Here is a 5,250-nt window from a genome sequence, read left to right as displayed (position 1 = left end):
AAAGTAACACAAAAAATATAAAACCACAAAGCAGACATACATACATACATATATGTGTCGGCGCAGTATCAATTGTAGTTTAATATAAGTAGTTCACTTTTACTTTGATCTGTTGTACTTGTGCATTTCTAATAAACTTCGTGTGAATTTATGATCGTAGTAGCCTTTGCATTTTTGTTTCTCCAACGCCTGTGAACTGTAACTAAACGAATAAAGCTGAGAGCGAGGTGAGAGCTAAAGGCTCTGCCGAGTGTGGCCCTGAATGCGTGTATGTTGCTGAATTACAAAAGGTAACGAGTAGGTGTAATGGTTGTTGAATGCGTCAGCCAACGCAATGTCCTTTTGTACAGAGAGATAAACGGTGTTGAGGGACTCACTGCGCGAATCAGTCCGCGTTACAGTTTTCTAATAAAATAATAAAAAAAAATAAATAAAATTAATAAAAAATAATAAAAATAATGTCCATTCCGGCATCAGAAGTGGGATCGATTCCGCCTAATGAAATTCCAAACGATTGTTGGCGTGCACTGTTGGAGTCCCAAAATCAAAATTTCGTGGAACTAATTAAAGCAATGCAAAAACCTGCAACTTTGCAAACAAAAGCCATTTCGCTTCCGAAGTTTGATCCTGATTGTGCTGGCGCTGATCCAAATTCATGGTGTACAACGGTCGACATGATTTTAGCCGAAAATCCTTTAGTGGGTAGTGCAATCACATGTCTTTGAGTAAGTCTTTGGAAGGAGCCGCTTCTCAGCAGTGGTTATCGCAAATTTGCTTTGCCGGCATAACGTGGCAGCAATTTAAAGACTTGTTCACAGCAGCGTTACGTGGGTGCAGAGACTTCAGCGGCCACATTGATGCAATACATTTTGAATGGTCGTCCAAAAGATGGCGAGTGCCTTTCGTTGTATGGAAGGTCGTCTGGTAACATCCCTTGCGTCAAGATGGAAGGCAATGAACACCGAGGAGATTGCTGTGTCTCGTCGTTCTTGCGCATGCTGCGCAGTTCGATAGCAGCAGATTGCAGCGTTTGCTTTTTACAAGCAACATATCAAAACAAGAAACGAGCTTCAGCAGGAACTTAAAGCTTTTGCGTTCGGAAAGCGGAAGGTCCTCAAACTCAACTTTTGATAATTCTACGTATCCAGAAAACAAGAAGTTGAAGTTGCCATCATATGTGAAGTGCCATTTTTGTTAAAAAGCGGGTCACAAAATCGCAGACTGCCGTTTAAAAAGTAAAAAACCAAACTACACCTCAAGAGCTAATCCGTTGCAGAGCAGTTCATCGTTGGACAGAAAACGATCAACGCTTACGTGCTTGAAATGTGGAGTTGCTGGTCATATAGCAACAGTGTGTCCAAAAGGTAGCAGTACATCTTCGAACGGTAAAAAGGAAAACGTATACGAGAAGAGGGTGAACGTATGTACAGTAGCTGAGCCAAGGGGAATGCTGTTTCAGTCTGGTGAGTCCGGGGCTGAGTGTACACTTGTAAAAGAATCTGTATCAAACAAATTTTTCGGAAAAAGAATTAACAATAATGTAGTATTAAAAGGTATCGGCAATACCGCCGTGTGTAGCACATTACAGATTTTATCGGATGTCGTTATTGAAGGACATGCCCTAGAAGTTTTGTTTCATGTAATTTTAGATTGTCATTTAACGTATGACGTGATAATTGGTCGTGAAATTCTGAGCCAAGGTTTCGGAGTAGCAATGTCGCTTGACAGTTTTAATATTTTTATTTCGAAAAACGTAAATACATGTTCGGTATCTGTTGGTTACAAAGATTTTATAAATAAAGACGCGGAGTTAAGTGAGCATGATAAAGGGCGTTTGTGCAAGTTTTAAAAGAATATTTAAATTATTTTATTGATGGAATTCCGCAGACTAGGATTAATACTGGTCAGTTAGAAATACGTTTGGTTGATCCAAATAAGACCGTGCAGAGGCGACCCTATAGACTTAGATCGGAAGAAAAAGAGGTTGTTCGAAATAAAATAGGTGAGCTATTGAAGTTTAATATTATTCGACCTAGTTGTTCTCCTTTCGCAAGCCCGATGCTTCTCGTTAAGAAAAAGAATGGTACCGATCGTCTTTGCGTTGACTACCGAGAACTCAATGCAAATACTGTCTCTGACAAATATCCGCTACCACTTATATATGATCAGATAGCTAGATTACGTGGGGCAAAAATTTTTGTTGCCTTGATATGGCAAGTGGGTTTCATCAAATTCCTATTCATCCTGATTCTATAGAGCGTACTGCGTTCGTTACTCCAGAGGGTCAGTACGAATATTTGAGGATGCCATTTGGCCTTAAGAATGCGCCGTCAGTATTTCAACGTGCTGTCATGACAGCTTTAGGTGAACTTGCTCATTCTTTTGTCATCGTGTATATGGATGATATCATGGTCGTTGCTACTACAAAGGAGGAGGCGCTTGACCGATTGAAAATAGTTTTAGATGTTCTCACCAAGGCAGGGTTTTCATTTAATATTTCAAAATGCTCGTTTTTAAAATCGAGTGTTGAGTACCTTGGTTACGAGATAAAAGCGGGAGAGATTCGACCTAATCCACGTAAGGTGCAAGCGTTAAAACTTTACCTCCTCCTCAATCTATTACACAGTTGAGGCAATTTATAGGGTTATCATCGTATTTCCGACAATTCATTCCCTAAATTTTCACAAGTGATGAAACCTTTATATTTTCTTACCCTCCGTCAAGAGTAGTTTTGTTTGGAAACCTGAAAGTGAGGAGATACGCCAGAAAATTATTTTTGTTTTAACAAATAAACCGGTGTTAACCATTTTTGACCCCCAATTCCCAATAGAGCACATGCTGATACCTATAGTTCTGATGGTTATGGGGCAATCTATTACACAAAATCGAGAATAAGCCTCATGTGGTTGAGTATTTTAGTAAAAAGAACGTCGCCAGCCGAATCAAATATCATTCATATGAATTGGAAACATTGGCGGTTGTTAATGCGGTTAAGCACTTTCGTCATTATTTGCAAGGTCGAAAATTTACGGTGTTCACAGATTGTAATTCTTTAAAAGCTTCAAGAAATAAAATTGATTTGACTCCCAGAGTTCATCGCTGGTGGGCATATTTACAATCATTTGACTTCGATGTCGAGTACAGAGAAGGAAAGCGTATGGCGCATGTAGACTTCCTTTCTCGTAATCTATTACCATCAGAAAAAATCAACCTGTTGATAAGGCTGTAGAAAAACGTATAAATTTGGCAGAAATTTCTGACGACTGGCTTCTTGCAGAACAACAAAGGGACCAGAAATAATATCCATTGTTTCCAAGTTGCGTAATAATGAACTTGCCGAAGATGTGGCAAGAACGTACGAGTTGCGAGTGGGAACCCTTTATCGTAAAATACAGAGAAATGCCAAAACGCGATGTTTACCTGTTGTACCTAGGTCCTTTAGGTGGTCCGTGATAAACCATGTGCACGAGTCAATTATGCACCTTGGTTGGGAGAAAACTCTTAGTAAAGTGTATGATTACTATTGGTTCGAAAATATGTCCAAATATGTTCGTAAGTTTGTCGACAATTGCATTACATGTAAACTGTCTAAACCAACGTCGGGTAAAATTCAAGCAGAGCTTCATTCTGTCCCAAAAATTGGTATACCATGGCATACTGTTCATATGGATATAACCGGAAAATTAGGTGGTGAAAACGATATGAAAGAATATGTAATAGTTCAAATCGATGCCTTTACCAAATTCGTTTATTTATACCATACTGTCAATATTGATGCTGCAAATTGTGTAAAGGCTTTGAAGTCGTCAATATCGGTTTTTGGGGTACCTACACGTGTTATCGCTGACCAGGGTAGATGTTTTGCCAGTAAGGATTTCCGTGATTTTTGTTCTTCCCAAAAAATAGAGTTACATTTAATAGCGACCGGTGCAAGTCGCGCTAATGGACAAGTTGAGCGTGTGATGAGTACGTTAAAGAGTCTTTTGACCGCAGTAGAAACCAGCAAGCGCTCTTTCCAAGATGCATTAAAAGAAATACAACTGGCTTTGAATTGCACGACCAATCGTGTGACTAAGGCTAGTCCTTTAGAGTTGCTTATTGGAAAAGAGGCACGGCCATTTGGTCTCATTTCAATAAGTAACAAGGAACAGAACGTGGACATCTCTGCTTTGAGAACTCAGGCTTTAGAAAATATTGAGCGCAATTCTTGTTATGATAAATCTAGATTCGATAAAAAAAATAAGGCAAAAATTGTAAAGCATAATGTCGGTGATTACGTTTTGTTAAAGAATGAAAGAACGACATCAAACGAAATTAGATCCTAAGTTCAGAGGTCCATTTTTGGTGGCTGAGGTATTAGACGGAGATAGGTATGTGTTGAAATCATTAACAAACAAGAGGACATACAAGTATTCACACGAGTATTTGAGAAAATTACCTGAAGGACAGGTTGCCACAGAGTTGGGTGATGAAGTTAGTACTGGAGCGAATGTTGACAATGAAGACGTTGAAAGAGACGTCAATGCAATAAAAAGGCAATAGATCACACCGCAGTCACTACATTGCAAGCTCAAGTGCGAACAGAAATGTTTGTTCATGGCGGGTGGCGCAGTTGGTGCTGTGGCGGGGATCTAGTAGTGATGTATATTGATTTTGCATGTTATCATTATGAGGTTTATAGAGAGCCTCAAGGAGAATGTACTAAGTAAAGTTCTATTTAAATCTTGTGGTAACTGTCATTTCAGGAATGTTATATTTGATAAATGATGATACCTGAAGTCTATACCTTGTCACGGAAATGGAAGTCTGAAAAACAAAAAAAAAAAAAAAAAAGCAGAGTGTAACATTACGTCTTTAATTTCTTTTAGACACACCCGAGGACGTGTGATAGTCAGGAAGGCCGTGTCGGCGCAGTAACAATTGTAGTTTAATATAAGTAGTTCACTTTTACTTTGCTCTGTTGTACTTGTTCATTTCTAATAAACTTCGTGTGAATTTATGATCGTAGTAGCCTTTGCATTTTTGTTTCTCCAACGCCTGTGAACTGTAACTAAACGAATAAAGCTGAGAGCGAGGTGAGAGCTAAAGGCTCTGCCGAGTGTGGCACTGAATGCGTGTATGTTGCTGAATTACGAAAGGTAACGAGTAGGTGTAATGGTGGTTGAATTGCGTCAGCCAACGCAATGTCCTTTTGAACGTAGAGATAAACGGTGTTCAGGGACTCACTGCGCGAATCAGTCCGCGTTACAG

General features: G+C 39.3%; 1 pseudogene; it reads left to right on the top strand.

The window, feature by feature from the left end:
* The first annotated feature begins 458 nt into the window (after window positions 1–458).
* LOC120781509 lies at window positions 459–4,927 on the top strand (annotated as a pseudogene).
* The last annotated feature ends 323 nt before the right edge of the window (window positions 4,928–5,250 follow it).

This window comes from Bactrocera tryoni, unplaced genomic scaffold, assembly GCF_016617805.1.
Source record: "Bactrocera tryoni isolate S06 unplaced genomic scaffold, CSIRO_BtryS06_freeze2 scaffold_7, whole genome shotgun sequence".
Lineage (NCBI taxonomy): Eukaryota > Metazoa > Arthropoda > Insecta > Diptera > Tephritidae > Bactrocera > Bactrocera tryoni.
The sequence above is the reverse complement of the archived record's forward strand: the minus strand, read 5'-3'. Positions and strand labels throughout refer to the sequence as shown.